At 46.0% G+C, this 19,310-nt stretch overlaps 1 protein-coding gene across 1 annotated transcript in view; it reads left to right on the top strand.

Annotated features, from left to right (window-relative positions):
- Positions 1–19,310, top strand: part of LOC126164648 (solute carrier family 35 member G1-like) — a 266,941-nt gene that overhangs the window by 33,647 nt on the left and 213,984 nt on the right. The window lies entirely within an intron of this gene.

Below are 19,310 nucleotides of genomic sequence, written 5' to 3'. Positions count from 1 at the left end.
GGTCCCCACACACCCCACGTAGTGTGGAACTCATCACCGGTCCGGCCAGTATAAAAGGAGGCGGGGAGTGTTGTGCTGTCAGCAGAGAAGCAGTGACATTAGAAGGGAGGGATAGGCCAGCAGAGCTCACTGACTTCGAACGTGGGTTAGTCACCGAGTAACAAAGCTTTCGGGAACATTCCCGTCCTTCTAAATCTGCACAGTTCGACTGTTGGCGATGTGACTGAGAAGCCGAAACGCAAAGGAACGACCATAGCTAAACCAACACCAGGCAGACCACATTTACCAGCTGACATGAACCATCGAGTATTGCAGTGCGTGGTCGTGAAACGTCTCATGAAATCGGTGGGAGAAATCACCCGTGACTTCCGAAGTACTGCCAACAGCACTACGACTGAGGGCAGGGATTACAGTGGTCGAGCAGCTCCTCATAAGCCACGAGTTTCTGTTGGCAGGCCTGAGCGACGCGTGATGTGGTGCAGAGAGGGACGCCAGTGGACAGTGGGTGGCTGGGAGCGAGTGACCTGGTAACCTGTGGCACAATTCGATGGAACGGTTTGGATGTAGTGAGTACCTGCAGAAATCTGCCGTGGCGTGTAGTGTCAACAGCGAATTACTGAGGTGGTAACATTAAGGATACAGGCTATATCAAAAAGAATCATCCGATTTAAAAAATCACAACTATTATTGAACCGTGAATTTACTTTCAAAATTTTTTTCTTAAAGAATTCCCTGTATTTACTAGCGATTCATCAAGAACATTAACACATTTAATCATACTGGGTGAGCGTGGAAGTAGTTGCCAGGAACTAACTGATGGAAAATGAAATTACTTTTAACAAATGTGGCCGGCCGAAGTGGCCGTGCGGTTAAAGGCGCTGCAGTCTAGAACCGCAAGACCGCTACGGTCGCAGGTTCGAATCCTGCCTCGGGCATGGCTGTTTGTGATGTCCTTAGGTTAGTTAGGTTTAACTAGTTCTAAGTTCTAGGGGACTAATGACCTCAGCAGTTGAGTCCCATAGTGCTCAGAGCCATTTCATTTTTAACAAATGTGAATTTTATTTCTAAAAGCTTTTTGAAAAACAGATTTAAAATTATAAGCAGAAAAGCACCCTCGAAATATCATTTTCAATTTTATTTAGAGGCAGGAAGTACAATATTGACAGTATGAGCCTTCGTGCTGAGAAGCTTGCCTGCTCCCTTTCAACACGGCCGTAGTCATGACCGCTCACAAAAACCACTAAAAGAGTACACTGGTACAAATCTAAAACACACCAGATTACTTTAAAAAAAATTTTTTAACAACTCACACAAACACGTAAACTATGCACCCTGTAAGAGGAATGGAAATGGTACAACACTCAAATCATTTGCCACCGAAAGTGCAATTTCTTTTTTTTTTTAAGGGCTCGTACGGTGGAGGGGTGGCAACATTATAACCTAAAATGACTATTTAAATAAAACACATAAAATGCAGACTTACATAAAACGTACAACATGCTCTATATTACACATATACTACCTCGCAGGATGACAGGCAAGATAAAAACATATTTCAGGAATTCGGCCTTTAAGCAATAAATTCGTTAAGACCGAATCCGACAAACATGACAGAGGCAGCTATTAACGTACGACAGCCCGACAGACAGACAGACGCTAACTGCCTAACAAATGCGGACGGGGGACAGACGAGCAAGCTGGGGACGAGAGACTGCCCAAGAAGAAAAGCAAAATTTAACAAGTAAATAAAACAACATATCACGAATCACTTAACTTCTAACAAACTGCGATTTCTGGCGAAGACCTGGCGCAGCACCCCCAACGCTCTCCCGAACCGACCGCTGCCAGCCGCTTCAACGGACGCAGGAAGGCGCGCCGATCTCCCGTCTCACGGCGTCGCAGCTCGCCCCGGCCAGCCCGTGTCGTGGGTTGACTCCTGTAGCTGTCGTGTCAACCGCGAAGCCACTACCCCTTTCTATACGGCGCGTCCCACTGGACTCACGTGGCGACCTCACATGCGCCGACGCTCAAGGCGGACAAGTCATCTCGTGTCTCAGTGCGCGACCGACCAACCGACCGATCCAGTCCCCAATCACCGTTGCCGGAGCAAATCGAGCAGACTGGCGACCTAACGCGCAGACTCAGATGCAGTAACTCAGCCCCGACTGGGCGACCACTAGCTGAGTTCTGTTACTGGCGGAGTGGCGAGACTCTCATTTTCTGGCTTAAAGTTTTGATCCAAACGACAGACATACTCGCACTCCAACGACAGACAGACACTAACTGCCGCACAAACGCAAACGAGAGACAGACCAGCGACTGGTGCCGCGAGACTGACCCACCCTCACTCCGACTGATAACTTCACTTTTTTCTTTTTTTTGTTTTTCCTTTATTGATTTTCAATTCCCCCCGAAGGGGGCGGGCTGGCAGCAGCTTAGCACGCTGCTCTACAGCCTACAGACTTTTATTTTAAAAACGGAAGAAGAAAAGAAACAAGAAAAACAAGCGATAAAACGGTGACGTAAAGTGTAAAATGGCGGAAAAATGCTGAAAGTTAAAACAGAAAGCAAAAGGGGTTGGTAATGTTAATAAAAGACACAGGAATCAGACAAGTAACATAGTACACACACAATTAAAAAAACACGGCGACAGTCTGGTTTCTGTTCGCAAGAGAGAAAAAGCGCACCCGGCGACAGTATGATGGCCGTTCGCAACACTTCCCAAAAAACACAACACGGAACACTCGCTGTAAAACACTGCACGCACGAAAAGGGCGGCACAAAGATGACACTCCCGAGCCAAAGGCAGACGGGGGGGCGGGGGGGACCTGCAGGAGGGGGATGAACAAGGAGGGAGGAATTAAAAAAACGAAAAGGGGGGGAACCAAGGAGGGAGAGGACTAATAAAGGGGGAGAGGGGCAGGGCAGACGCGAGAGGGAATGAGAGGAGGCAGAGGAGGGAAATGGAAAAGGACTCGGGGGAGAGAAGGGGGCAGAGGGAGGGGAGGTGGGGAAAAAAAGAGGATGGAAGGGGGGGAGAGGGGGCCCGGGAGAAGGACAGAGGAAAGGAGGGGGAGTGAGGATCAGAGTTGATAGGACGGATAAATGGAGGGAGAGAGGGCATCATCCGGGAGGGGGATTTGATGGAAGCCACCTTGGGAAAGGAGATGAAGGGCATAGAGATGGAGGGTAGGGGGGACACAACAGTGAAGACGTGGCAGGGGGTGGGGATGGGAGAGGAGAGGAGCAACCAGGGGGTGAGGGGGATCAAGGCGGCGGGAGGTGTAGAGGATGCAGAATGTTCGAGGAATAGGAGCAGTTGGGGGAAAGGAATGAGATCATAGAGGATCCGTGTGGGGGACGGGAGGCACATACGGAAGGCGAGACCAACTCCACTGCGGAGCGCCCCTTAAATGCACGTGAACAGGCAACTTTTCCGCTTTCCCACCAGAGGGAGACACCAAAGCTGCGACTGCCACAGCGGCGCCACCGCCAGAAACGGAGGGCGACTGCTTCACACTACGCGCTGCGGCGCGCTCCTCAAAACAGCAAATTTTACCACGGCTCAATTATGTTATTTGAGATAAGATGCATGGCCCATTTTTCTTTGCTGACAACACTGTACCAGGAAGCACACAACTCCATATGCTTCAGAACTTTCTTTTCCCATACTTGGAGACTGACTCGAAGGACATTATTTACTAACAAGATGGGGCAACGCCACACTGGCATCTGGAAGTGTGGGAATGGTTCAGCCTTAGATTGCTGGCCTCCAAGGTCACCGCACCTGAGTGTATGTGATTATTTCATTTGGGGCGTTTATAGAACACTCTGTTAATGTGCCTCCGTTACCGACAATAATGAAAGAACTGAGACATCGCATAACAGCAGCTGCGGCAGCTGTAAATGAAGACATGTTCACTGTAGGGTGGAAACAATTTGCATAACGCATTGACATTTACCGTGCATTTTAAGGGGGCATATTGAAATGAAAACGCATTTTAAAAAGCTTTTTGAGTTTCCCGTTCATCAAGAAACAAAATTCATTGTATATGTTTATGAGTTTCAAAAATATAGACATGCAAAATCGGATGATTCTTTCTGATACACCCTATATTATGAAGTGTGCCACAGTGATTTATTTACAATTTGCGTTCTGTTTGCAATGCAACAACTTACATGCTGTCGTGGAAAACAGTAAGGACTATAACGAAACAAATCACCGTCCACCGTAACCTACACTGGTTGCACAAAAACCCAACACATTACCACGCTTAATACGTTGTCGAACAACAGCTTCAGTACAGATTCAAGTCTTCTCGGAATGGATAAATACAAGTCCTGTATGATTCCCAGGTGAATCCATTTTCTTCTTGCGAAATAGTGTCTACGTTGGTATCTGAAACCTGATAGTCAAGAGAACGTAGGATTCGGTTACGTTTGTGGACGGGGCCGTAATCAGTTACTATTGGTTGCCTTTCACAGTTACACACAATTTATTTTAAACCAGTAATTCCAGACTCAACAATAAATAAAAATACCACACGTCATTAATGAAGCAATAAACAACTGTGTCAATAATAATGTTTTCAGTGAGTTACAATTTAGCAAATCACCATTAAATACAGATACAGCAGATAATGTTTTAAAGCAAGCCACTGTGATCTCGACAGAAGACCTTACACGTCAGGAATGGCAATAAATTAAAAATTGTTTGAAACTCGCTGCAACTTACAAATTACGGATATTGAAATATTAAAGGCAAGTCGCCACAAACACAGCACAAGGCACCAGACGCCAGGAATGACAGTAAATAAGGTTTTTAAAGGCTTAACTGCGTAAATGCAAATACCAAATTAGAATTTTAAGGCAAGTGACCACAATCACGGCTGAAGGCCTTACGCCAGGGACGACAATAATATAAAAACAGCAAATACAATAGCAAAGGTTAATTAAAAAAACAAGCAGCTGACCACAAAACCGGTGAAATAAGATGATGGTAAACTTTGTAACACAAACCTTAACATCCACTGAACACTAAACCGCTAGATTTATTCCAGAATGCGACCAGAACTATTAACTGGACATATATAATCTTTAATGTAGGTAATACAATATATTGTAATAAATAATACAATAATAAAACACAAGGACCAGTACACAAGTTCCTTAAAGGGTACTGAGGCAGATTATACCCGCAGAAGGCGTAAGCTGAAGGAGTGTCACACTGAACCACTGGCCATCAGACCTGCTTTTAGAACACACTTGTCTTACAAGAACCGAGGGGCCACGGACGGTGCTCCAGGAATCTACCACTGAGAAGGTCCGGCATAAACACTTTCGCGAGCGATGCGATAGGCAGCCAAGAGTTGCATTCACTTCACAAAATGGTAACTCACACTAGTGGCAGTCTAACGAATAACTAATGATAATCTTGCTGAAGCAACGATGGAACAATACGCCAGAGCCGGAACCGGCGGTCTGCACTACGTCCCCAGAATATTATGCTTAGAGCGCACGGAACGAGAAAGGAACCGTTACCACCAGAGTAGAAGAATCACCAACCGGCCTACAATCAAGAAAGCTGTCAAAACTACACGCCTTACCAGACAGCAGTAGCAAGGCGCGGAAATGTACACTGGCGTTACATACACTAACCCCCAGGCCAGGTAACTGGGGCGTTAGCGACCACAAAACCAAAAAAAAAAAAAAATTACCGCTGGCTGAACTTAACAAATTGTAACAAGTTGAACGCAGTAAACAGTAATAAGAAGTCGAGGAAAGCTAATGAGATCCGCCTTCCCAAACACTCCACTCGCTGCTCTTCGCCTCGGTGACACTACGAGCAGTAACATGAACCAAAGTCACTGGAAAATCGCGAGATGTCACAGTGGTGGAGGTTTCTCTGCCTCGATTGAAATGCACTCATCTTAAGGGGCTCCGGAACGCCCTATGCTTGCAATGTTAAAATAACGCTTATAAATTACATCTTTCCTCACAAAGTATTTGAGGTAGGAAGTTGAACTTTTTACAGATTATTTATTGGAAATATGGGCAACAACTTAACACAGGGATTTTACAAAAATTTAGTTCAGTTGTTAAAGATGATTTTTTCAATTGCAATGAAAATTCACAACATTTTTTTGCAATTTTTATTTATATATTCAAAGATATACAGTTTTTTTGGAAAAAGGCTGTGTTAAATTATGCAGAAGGTACTGTGTAACATTTACTGAAAGTTTGAAACAAATCTACATCTACATCTACATCTACATTTATACTCCGCAAGCCACCCAACGGTGTGTGGCGGAGGGCACTTTACGTGCCACTGTCATTATCTCCCTTTCCTGTTCCAGTCGCGTATGGTTCGCGGGAAGAACGATTGTCTGAAAGCCTCTGTGCGCGCTCTAATCTCTCTAATTTTACATTCGTGATCTCCTCGGGAGGTATAAGTAGGGGGAAGCAATATATTCGATACCTCATCCAGAAACGCACCCTCTCGAAACCTGGCGAGCAAGCTACACCGCGATGCAGAGCGCCTCTCTTGCAGAGTCTGCCACTTGAGTTTGTTAAACATCTCCGTAACGCTATCACGGTTACCAAATAACCCTGTGACGAAACGCGCCGCTCTTCTTTGGATCTTCTCTATCTCCTCCGTCAACCCGATCTGGTACGGATCCCACACTGATGAGCAATACTCAAGTATAGGTCGAACGAGTGTTTTGTAAGCCACCTCCTTTGTTGATGGACTACATTTTCTAAGGACTCTCCCAATGAATCTCAACCTGGTACCCGCCTTACCAACAATTAATTTTATATGATCATTCCACTTCAAATCGTTCCGCACGCATACTCCCAGATATTTTACAGAAGTAACTGCTACCAGTGTTTGTTCCGCTATCGTATAATCATACAATAAATGATCCTTCTTTCTATGTATTCGCAATACATTAAATTTGTCTATGTTAAGGGTCAGTTGCCACTCCCTGCACCAAGTGCCTATCCGCTGCAGATCTTCCTGCATTTCGCTACAATTTTCTAATGCTGCAACTTCTCTGTATACTACAGCATCATCCGCGAAAAGCCGCATGGAACTTCCGACACCATCTACTAGGTCATTTATATATGACCTAGTTTGGAAGATCCTTAGAAAACATGTAATTAGTATGAGAAAATAAAAGTTTTGGGATCGAGCGACAAAGATTGGATTAACTTTTTAGTGCATTCCAGGTCCATAGGATGGATTATCTTCATCCTCTGCAAACTCCTCCTCCAGCTTCGTCTTGTTCCTCCTCCTGTTTACTCTTGCTTCTATTTCCAGACTCTTTACAGCCCTGTCTGCAGCCCGAAGGCGTTCCTTGTCTAAAGCAAGCATCGCTCGTACCATGTTAGAACCTATCTTCATTCCCATATTTCTAAATACCTTGCACCTTACAATGTTGCCATCATTGAAAGTCGCAACAGCAACTTTACTTTTACTCATTATTATACTTCAACAAAACAGAGACTCGAGAAACAGAATTAATTACGAATATTTTCGAGATAACGACAGAGTAAATAAACATGAAACAATCGACAATCACACCAGCGATATATATTGAACCATGACAGGTTAGCCACAACACATACTTTATCTCACATCACTAAAATGTACCTGATGAACACGGACGTTAATAATAACACCATTTGACAGCAGTTTAACAGCGCCACAGTGGGTCACGCCCATGTAGAACACATTTTAAAAAAAAATTAAAAATAGTTGTAGTCTTCGGAATTGAATAAATTATATATCTACACTCCTGGAAATTGAAATAAGAACACCGTGAATTCATTGTCCCAGGAAGGGGAAACTTTATTGACACATTCCTGGGGTCAGATACATCACATGATCACACTGACAGAACCACAGGCACATAGACACAGGCAACAGAGCATGCACAATGTCGGCACTAGTACAGTGTATATCCACCTTTCGCAGCAATGCAGGCTGCTATTCTCCCATGGAGACGATCGTAGAGATGCTGGATGTAGTTCTGTGGAACGGCTTACCATGCCATTTCCACCTGGCGCCTCAGTTGGACCAGCGTTCGTGCTGGACGTGCAGACCGCGTGAGACGACGCTTCATCCAGTCCCAAACATGCTCAATGGGGGACAGATCCGGAGATCTTGCTGGCCAGGGTAGTTGACTTACACCTTCTAGAGCACGTTGGGTGGCACGGGATACATGCGGACGTGCATTGTCCTGTTGGAACAGCAAGTTCCCTTGCCGGTCTAGGAATGGTACAACGGGTTCGATGACGGTTTGGATGTACCGTGCACTATTCAGTGTCCCCTCGACGATCACCAGTGGTGTACGGCCAGTGTAGGAGATCGCTCCCCACACCATGATGCCGGGTGTTGGCCCTGTGTGCCTCGGTCGTATGCAGTCCTGATTGTGGCGCTCACCTGCACGGCGCCAAACACGCATACGACCATCATTGGCACCAAGGCAGAAGCGACTCTCATCGCTGAAGACGACACGTCTCCATTCGTCCCTCCATTCACGCCTGTCGCGACACCACTGGAGGCGGGCTGCACGATGTTGGGGCGTGAGCGGAAGACGGCCTAACGGTGTGCGGGACCGTAGCCCAGCTTCATGGAGACGGTTGCGAACGGTCCTCGCCGATACCCCAGGAGCAACAGTGTCCCTAATTTGCTGGGAAGTGGCGGTGCGGTCCCCTACGGCACTGCGTAGGATCCTACGGTCTTGGCGTGCATCCGTGCGTCGCTGCGGTCCGGTCCCAGGTCGACGGGCACGTGCACCTTCCGCCGACCACTGGCGACAACATCGATGTAGTGTGGAGACCTCACGCCCCACGTGTTGAGCAATTCGGCGGTACGTCCACCCGGCCTCCCGCATGCGCACTATACGCCCTCGCTCAAAGTCCGTCAACTGCACATACGGTTCACGTCCACGCTGTCGCGGCATGCTACCAGTGTTAAAGACTGCGATGGAGCTCCGTATGCCACGGCAAACTGGCTGACACTGACGGCGGCGGTGCACAAATGCTGCGCAGCTAGCGCCATTCGACGGCCAACACCGCGGTTCCTGGTGTGTCCGCTGTGCCGTGCGTGTGATCATTGCTTGTACAGCCCTCTCGCAGTGTCCGGAGCAAGTATGGTGGGTGTGACATACCGGTGTCAATGTGTTCTTTTTTCCATTTCCAGGAGTGTATTAAAAGGTAATAGTCTGCAGATTCAGAAATCGCAAAAAAGTAAAAATTGAACTTTTCATGATTTTGAGCCTTTCCGGAGCCCCTTAAAGCTTGTTGGACCCGGTTTACGACGAGGTGGTGCGCCCTCGTGACCACAGCCCTTCCACCCGGCAGCCCACGCGTGCCGCCAGCGGTGCCGGCGTGCTCCGGCACTGCGCAGACCTGTGGCTCCTCCTGAGTCCCCAACACAACTCCCCCTCGCAACACCCGGAAAAACAACGACGTCGCCCCAAAGTTAGGGCAAGAGTTACTACATATCGATAACCGCCGCTGCTGCCACTAGCGGACAGGCAACGCTTGCGAAACCGAGTGGCGCCAGTCAACACGAGAAGAAGGCAAACAACCGGAACCGTGCCAATTAAACGATACCGTCTGGCCTCCAACAGAGGGCGGAAACCTGCAGGCAGCAGCAAGGCGAGTCAGCGGACGGCTCGGTATCCAAAATGAAAGCAGCAAACCGAAATTAGGTATGGCTGCGTATATTTTTCCACAATACAGTATAAACAGGTGCTAGTAAAGTGGAAACAGTGTGAAGAATACAGAACGTAAACAGCTGCAACATACATAACACGAGACCAAAATTTTCTTCGTTTTTTCCAACTTAACGGACTCGCCCACTCATTCTGACAACTGGTCAGTTCGCTCAGTATGGGGTGTGAACACCTTTGGTAGCAGTACAGGCCAGACAAAGATGGGTCACGCTGCGAACGATGTCATCAGTCTCACGTTGAGGCAATAACGCCCATTCTTCCTGATGGGCTGCCAGCAAGTCTTGGAGAGTAATTTGTGGATGCTGGCGTGATGCAACCCGTCTCCCTAGTGCATCCCAAATACGCTCTGTGGGATTCAGAAGGTGAGAGCGATTAGGCCACGCCATGCGTGCAGTATCTTCCGTTCCCAAGAAAACATCAGCCACCTGTGGTCTATGAGGTCGAACAGTATCGTCCATCAGTACAAAGGCTGAATCCACAGCACCTCCCAACAGCCGCACATTCGGTCCCAAGATCTCGTCACGATGCCTGACAGCAGTTAAACCTTGCCAATTCACCCTTACAATTTCATGAAGACGTGTTTGAGTGGTCGATGAAATCCTTGTCCACACCATTAATGACCCTCCTCGATATCGGTCTCTCTCCACAAGGTTTGGGTCCCGAAATCGTGTTCCCCGTCCCCTCCAGATTCGAATCCGTCGAGAATCACTCGACAGACCAAATCTGGACTCATCTGTGAGATGAATAATGGTCCACTGTTCGACCGTCCGTCTGGAACGTTGACGGCACCACTCTAGACATTCTCGTCTGTGTCAGAGGTACACTCACACACACACACACACACACACACACACACACACACACACACACACACACACACAGCGAGTCTCTGACAATAAAGGCCATTCTGCCCAGGCCTGCTGCTCACATTTGCCTCGATACAACACGTCCCTTGGATTTTGCGAGACGCCAGTTGTTGTGCAGTACTAACGCGCTACCGTCGAGCCGTTACAGGCAAATAACGGTCTGCCTTTTCGAATGTCACACTTGGTCGCCTCTGTCCTGGTCTTCGGGATACAGTTTCCGCCTCTATAAACTGTCGCCATATCCGAGGAACAGAATAATTCACAGAGAGATCAGTCTGTGACTGTCCTGCTTGATACGAGCCTCCACCGCAGTGAGTCTGGTGGGCGTCTTCCCTGTGCCACACTGCACCGTCAATGGCTGCGGACACAGCGACAGTGCATGTGGGCAAACGCCACTCCGTTTGATGGGTACCGCCACGTCATCGTTTGCGTGGTCGTTTGTTGAACGCAAAGCCATCTTCCGTGCAGAACATTATAATATGGACATCTGTAGACAGTTCGTAAGGTTATATCGTGGATTAGAGGTAGGACACAGAAATAGCGGTTTGTTGGTTTAATTATTGACACTAGTGTAGTTCAGATAACGATAATGCACGTCGATAGCGTTTCGAGCACTTCTCTCCAAAGTAGACCAAAAACGCTAAACAATCGCCAAGCCTGGAGAGTATGGTGGCCAGGAGAGAAGCGGCAATTCATCCTAATGCTTCAAAACCAGTCCTATGCGACGCAAGATGTGTGAACAGAGGCCCTGTCTTCTCGGATTGTAGTGGACTGACAAGACAGCCAGTCCACAGTGACGGGTAACCGAAAGGCACGCGTTTACACACGCCGGCTGGCGTTAGGTCTGAAACAGGATACGTAATGAATGCTATAAAGAAAAGTACGTAGCTGCTGGAATACTTAACTTTAATCCATCGTTTGTATACAGCATTCTTGATGATACAAGTGAGACTCTCTCTAGAAATGGTTAATGGCGCCTTGCTAGGTCGTAGCCATGGACTTAGCTGAAGGCTATTCTAACTGTCTCTCGGCAAATGAGAGAAAGGCTTCGTCAGTGTAGTCGCTAGCAAAGTCGTCGTACAACTGGGGCGAGTGCTAGTACGTCTCTCTAGACCTGCCGTGTGGTGGCGCTCGGTCTGCAATTACTGACAGTGGCGACACGCGGGTCCGACATGTACTAATGGACCGCGGCCGATTTAAAGCTACCACCTAGCAAGTGTGGTGTCTGGCGGTGACACCACACGGATCACAACATTGCTATTGGGGAACGAACATTGCACTATTGGATGGATCAGATGAACAAAGCAGGTCATATAGTCCTTGGCAGTAATGCGGCTTTGCAGGTTACCCATGGGGTCTATGGAATACTACGATAATAATCACAGAACCTCCGCCATAGGGGACCAGAATTTGGAAACAGTGTGAAACAAGACTCATCCAACCAAATGACATTCTTTCATTGCTTCGTATTCCAGTTTCTGTGGCTTCGGCACCACGTTTTCCTGTTATGTGTATTTCCGTCATTGATGAGTGGTTTTACAATACCAGCTCTCCCCGCCGTTTCCTGCTTATGTAGCTCGCTACGTGTTGTTTTAGCGTTGAAAGGTTTCGCGAGTTTGACGTTCAGCCCTACAGTCACTTTTGCTGCTGTCGTCCTTTTTTCGGCAAAACCCTCTTCTATGACTTCATGTCACTATCGCTCAATACGTACTTTCTTCCGTGTTGTGACTTAGAAGATGATGTTCTTCCGGTTCTCCTGTGCGCAGTGCAAAACTTCGATAGTGTGTGTCTTGAAACACCACACTCTTCGGCTACGGTTACGGAAGCTCCCACAATACGAACGCCAACAATTTGCCGCAGTTCGAATTCACTACGCTCCTACATAACGCCCTCAAATGCTACACACAACACTATTCTGACCAGGACTGACACTTTCATCGTACTGAGGATATTGCACAGGCATCATTAGTGCTCAGATACAACAGCGCAACAGGTATTTATGTTCAGGCATGTATTTCTCGCCGTGCTTCCATGCTCTTATCCAATTCAATTATTGTTTCACTTTATATCTACAAGGGTACTCGAATGAAATCGAGACAGATCGAAAACAAGGCAGGTAAACTGCATATCAGCCGAGAAAAGGCGAATACGGTACTGTTTAAAAGATTCTGATTGAAAAGTGTGGTACTAGCTGCCTCATTCTACCTAAGGGAACTCCTTTAAAAATCTTCCCCAAAATTTTGTCAGACAAACATGCGCGTTTTCTAACATGCAACTCACCACAAACTCCCACAGGCTCCCATAACTGTAACTCACTTACACCCACTAGTACATCGCTGCAGTCGCCCATACCCATCTACTTACATTTGCCCTTTTTCACCCACTTATTCAGTTCACATCATTGTCATTAACTGTTTATGTCTCTCTGTCATTATCTCCCGTGTCCCATTGTTCTGTCCGTCCGCAGCTCGCGGTCGTGCGGTAGCGTTCTCGCTTCCCGCGCCCGGGTTCCCGGGTTCGATTCCCGGCGGGGTCAGGGATTTTCTCTGCCTCGTGATGACTGGGTGTTGTGTGCTGTCCTTAGGTTAGTTAGGTTTAAGTAGTTCTAAGTTCTAGGGGACTGATGACCATAGATGTTAAGTCCCATAGTGCTCAGAGCCATTTTTGAACCATTGTTCTGTCCTACTATTAGGTGTCCTTTCACTGCCACTATTCTCTGTTACTGCTGCTGTCTCATTCATTCCTTTCTGCTGTTGCTGTCTGTTCTCGCTGTCACTGTCATATGCTCTGTCTCTCATTATCATTGGCTCTCACCCACTTTCTCATTTTTATTTTCTTATTCCTTTCTGCCCCCCCCCCTCCCCCTCTCCCCTGGCACTGTCTCCTTCACTCTTTTCCTAGCACAGTTCTGTCACTGTCAACTATGTTCCACTGCCACAGCGCCTCTCTCTTTCTCTCAGAATGACATTGCCTCCTTCACTTTTCCTATACCACTGCCTACTTTATTCCTGTATTTATAACTTTTCCGTCTCTTTGCTACTGCAATTGTCTTCTTCTCTCACAGTATAAGAAATCCGCGAATATGTTAACTCGCCAAAATTTTTGAACGTGCTGAAGAAGGTAGAGCGAGGGAGCTGGTATCCCGCTTTTCATTCATAGTCTGCTAAACGGATCATATTCGCCTTTTTTGTACTCCTGCACGAGCATTTTTCCGCTGATTTCCCTGTTGCGGCAGGGCATGTAAATCATATAAAAATAAATGTATTCGCCATTAAAGACTTGATAGTTTACTTATGTGAAACTGAAATAACGGAATACTAATTGTACTCCTCAGATGGGATTTTACGGGCACAAAAATTTTGCGTGAGCTTCAGTAGTACAACTTAGGGTTCCCAGAGCCTTCAGAAGATAGTGGAGACACCTTACAGCAAATTTCTCCGTGCTTCGCCGCTGTATAAACTACGTTTTTGGCTTACATCGGATTTTACGTGAGTATTTTAGAGTACGAGTAGCGTAACTTTGAACCTCTATATCTCGGACAAGGATAAAGATCTATATTTTCAGGAGTGTTCGATAATGGAATCTTAGGAATATATCGCAAACTTTACAGCCATTGGCTGAGTTTAGTAGTCTGGAATCCGCGGCTCGGTTTTGGTACAAAAAACCGTGTTTTTTTGGTGTGTCTCGATAATGGATAAAGATTTTGTAAAACGGGAAGGTAGCTTTTGCAGATAACATACTGTTAAAATTTGAGCAATTAACTACGATTAGTTGTTTAGATATGTGATCCTGACGACGAAAGAAGTGGTAAACGCTTTTTTTAGGGATTTCTCTTTAACCGCTCATGAAGTTAATGGTACCTCCACAAACCCGTTATGGACCACCGTAGGCCGCATCTGATGCAAAAAGAACGAACCGATTTCCGTCACATGCCTAAGCTGGAGAGAATACGCAATATTCAAACTCTGACCTTGTATTGTAGGATAGTTATAGTAACACGATCCTTCAGTGGGGTGAACAGCTGGTCCCTAGTCCAAAGGCTATCCAAACACGTGACACTACATTCCCACCACCAACAGAACCCGAGACATGAGTACCGGGAAAATCGCGCATTTGTGCCAGATACTTCGGATTATTTCAAAAATAACCGCCGTAACTGTGAGTATATTTATCAAACTGTGAGAAAAGGTGGCTAGTGCCGCGTGGAGAAATGTCTGCGGCTGCCTGCGGGATCATGACTGTGCCCAGACGCGCACCTCTTCGCTCAAAGCAAACCCACGGCTACGAATGTCTCTCTTCAAGGCTGCAAAACTGCGGAAATCTCATAGAGAGAGATTGGGGCTGTATGGAGGGCGTGTAAGGCATTCCAGCGAAAGTTCTGCAGCGGAGTCTAAACAACCTTGGAAACGTATGGGCCCGTCCAGTGGATAATAAACAGTTTAATCACTTTATTTTTGCGTCTGTCTCGCTTTCATTTGACTGCTCCTCGTACACTTGATTTTGTAAATGTAACGGATAACTACTGAGAACTAAACAGAAAACAAGTTCTTAACAACGTTAGACGCACTGTAATATTAAACCTGCTAACAGACTATGTTGTTGTTGTGGTCTTCAGTCCTGAGACTGATGCAGCTCTCCATGCTACTCTATCCTGTGCAAGCTTTTTCATCTCCCAGTACCTACTGCAACCTACATCCTTCTGTATCTGATTAGTGCATTCATCTCATGGTCTCCCTCTACGATTTTTACCCTCGACACTGCCCTCCAATACTAAATTGGTGATCCCTTGGTGCCTCAGAACATGTCCTACCAACCGATCCCTTCTTCTAGTCAAGTCGTGCCACAAAGTTCTCTTTTCCCCAATCCTATTCAATACCTCCTCATTAGTTATGTGATCTACCCATCTAATCTTCAGCATTCTTCTGTAGCACCACATTTCAAAAGCTTCTATTCTCTTCTTGTCCAAACTAGTTATCGTCCATGTTTCATTTCCATACATGGCCACACTCCATACAAATACTTTCAGAAGCGACTTCCTGACACTTAAATCTACACTCGATGTTAACAAATTTCTGTTCTTCAGAAACGCTTCCCTTGCCATTGCTCGTCTACATTTTATATCCTTTCTACTTCGACCATTATCAGTTATTTTGCTCCCCAAATAGCAAAACTCCTTTACTACTTTAAGAGTCTCATTTCGTAATCTAATTCCCTCAGCATCACCCGACTTAATTCGTCCACACTCCATTATCCTCGTTTTGCTTTTGTTGATGTTCATCTCAAACCCTCCCTTCAAGACACTATCCATTCCGTTCAACTACTCTTCTAAGTTCTTTGCTGTCTCTGACAGAATTACAATGTCATCGGCAAAGTATAACAGACTATAAGAAATATTAATTATACCTGCTGTATCCATAGTCTGCCGCCATTACACATACGTCAGTCTAGAAAGAAGGTAATGAAATGTCGGACTAACACAATTTACGCCATTATTCCGCTCCTCCACAGTATTCATGTCAGTCTCCAGGGTACTGCATTCTCCAGGGCTCGAAGCCTGGTGGCGGCTGGGGCGTTATTAACATGAATTATTTTACAGAAATTGTTAGTAATGTGATTTTTTCCCACCTTTCGGCCTTCTTTCATCACTCAGCAGCAGTCTGAAAAAAAGGTGTTTAACTGGATCTTTACGTCGTCTCGATAAATCAAGCGATCTTAATCCGATACAAAATGTGTGTGACTATTTCGAACAGGAGGTGAAACTTAGCTCTCAGCATTGTCACAGTCCGGCAGCTCTGTGGTATGTGACCGTCGATGGGCGGCTTGAGATGGATAGCGCAAACACGAAGGAACTTGCCGAATTAATGCCAGTATCAAGGGCAGAGGTGGTGTTAGATGCTATTAACGTGATGTCTGTTGGGATGACTGATTCCTTGTCCGCTATTCTTATTCTCTACTCTGGCGAGACGTACCGCGCTACGAGCAAACTGAAAGTGTGCCAGTGACACGTGGGGGGCGCGGCTGCGGCTGGCGTTCTTTGCTCCCGCGTCGGATCCGGCAGCCACGTGGTGGGTCGGAGAGGGGGCTGGCCCCTGGCAGGTATGCCAACCTTCTGGCGCGCGTCCCCACCGTATAGTGTAGCAGTCTCACAGGCGCCACTTCGGGGTGTCACCAGCTGCTCCTACAACGAAAACTACACTACAGGGGTCACCAAGAGCAGCCCCAGCTGTGCCGCATTCATAGTGTCCCTGATATGCAGAACTTAACAGTTTGCGGCCTTCTTGAAACCTGAATAAAAAAAGAGACGAAATTGAAAAGAAAAATAACATCGTTGTCCACAGTAAAATGCTTTCATTTAACGAACTAATCAACGCTTTCAACGGTGTTTATGTTAACCCTCTTCCAAAAATTAGCTGTGAGTTTTTCTGCTTATTCCTTTACATTTCGTCATTATTACAATGAATCACTTTTCAATTAGTGCTGGATTACAGTTCCTCCACATTTCTCACTTTTTTGCGGTTTTCGCATGTATTCAAATTCGCGGTACATCATAATCAATGGGGCAAAAGCATACAGTTAGAAGTACTCTGTAAACATGGGCTCGAAACCGTTTACCTTCAGAGATATGAGCACATCTTCGTCATAGATATTGTGAAACCAGTCTCTTGTACTGCCAGTTGTTTGCTTTGTCTAGTTTGGGAGTCGGCAGTAATGACCAAAACAAGAAAAAATCGTCTACTAAACATGCGCCCTACAATGCGTGTCTTGATAACTATGAACAATTGTTCAGTAGAAGAGGTGTGTTTCACAGTAGCAAAAATGAACTACTGCTCATAGCTCTTAAGACATTTACCTTACAGTCCATTTTTTCTGAACACTTTTTTCTTTTTTTAGCCCATAGTACCACCTCTCAGAATGAGGAAATCAGAATGGTTGCAGCAGAAGAGATTTGTTTCATAGTATCGAAGATGACGATTTGCTTATAGCTTCTAAGGTATGCATTTTAGAGCCGATGTTGAAATCGGGCATTTTTGTTTCTGGTATCTTTTAGTTTCAACTGAATTCGTTTATGTCGTTAATTATTATGCACCCATTATATTTGCCCTTTATATTGTCTGACATCGCTTCCCCACAAAGAATTTTCTTGCTCTCTCTTCGACCACTTTATCTAGCGAAAGACACATTCCACATCTACTTCAACTTCACAACAGTCTCTACGAGATCTTTCCTTTCCCTCTTTCCTCTTAAATGTTTATTGGTCTGCGTTCTCTACACGCTTCTTTGCAATGGCCGCTAGGCAACATTAAAATTTGTGAACGGTTTACGCATTTATGGTTCCTGTCTCATTGTCACAGCCTAGGATTTGCAGTATACGTCACGTTACGTCCACTTTCTTTCCATTCAGTCACAGTGTGATAGCCATAACATTAGAATCAATGTAAACTGATATTTAAATTATTTTAGTAAATTTGTTCCTCATGTCTAAAAATTGATTTCTTTGCTAATTACTCAAAATTAATTATTCAACTTGTTTCGTATGAAATTTATTCAACGCCATTTGTTCACAGTAATTGGTTGAATACATCCAACATATAATACTGGACGCGGGGCGTGAGTGCCACTCTAAGATGAGTAGGTTGGCACAAGAAGAGGAATTCATAGCCGCACTGAACCAATCAGTAGATTTATGACTCCTAAAGGGGGAGAAAACTATGTCTCACCCAACCCTTCAGACAGTCCTTCCCTCAATCCTGATACAGACAAGACGGTACTAAGCAAATGTACCGATGTGCTGAGGTTATAAATATGGGTAGAACAGTAGAACAGGAAAATTAGTTTCAGTTGCAAAACACAATGATACTTGTAGTTGGAAAACAGTGTACTCCAACAATGATGATTTTCGATGTTTAAAAAAGTGGAACTGTGCACTAAAGTGAAGAAATTTTATATTCCTCCACACCAGACAATCGTCTGAACATAAATACCACTTGTCTTGTCGCTTACAAAGTCTGCACTCAGCCGAAGACGAGAGATAGTGCACAGCAAAACCAAATGAAGGATACTTTTAAGATAATGTCTAGTTTACATCGAAGTACGCTGCTACCCGTTACAACCGCAACACAGTGAAGACGACAAGAAACAAACGCCACACTCGCATAAAATGTACCACAAGCTTAAAATACAAATTTCAATGCAACTGCACAAACCAAGTACAACTAACGTCGTAATGAGGAACAGCACCACAGTGCATCGTAACTACCTCCTGACTGACACACACTATCTTTTCCCGTGTTCGGCTCCTGTTCCATTTGGCCCTGTAGTCACTCTAACCTCGCGACACGTGACGTCCATCCTTCTGCGCACGCCTAGCAGATCGCTGCCAACATGTTGCTGCACTTCAATTCATCTCCGCCAAGTTGTTAATGTGTTACGCTATTTTGTCTGTCTCCTCCTTAAGTTTTGCAGGGCAATGTACACTAAAGCGCCAAAGACACTGGTGTAGCTGGTCGGGGTGGCCGAGCGGTTCTATGCGCTACAGTATCGAACCGCGCGACCGCTACGGTTGTAGGTTCAAATCCTGCCTCGGGCATGGATGTGTGTGATGTTCTTGGGGTCCACAGCTCGTGGTCGTGCGGTAGCGTTCTCGCTTCCCACGCCCGGGTCCCCGGGTTCGATTCCCGGCGGGGCCAGGGATTTTCTC

Source organism: Schistocerca cancellata, chromosome 1 (genome assembly GCF_023864275.1).
Source record: "Schistocerca cancellata isolate TAMUIC-IGC-003103 chromosome 1, iqSchCanc2.1, whole genome shotgun sequence".
In the NCBI taxonomy this organism is placed as follows: Eukaryota; Metazoa; Arthropoda; class Insecta; order Orthoptera; family Acrididae; genus Schistocerca; species Schistocerca cancellata.
The sequence above is the reverse complement of the archived record's forward strand: the minus strand, read 5'-3'. Positions and strand labels throughout refer to the sequence as shown.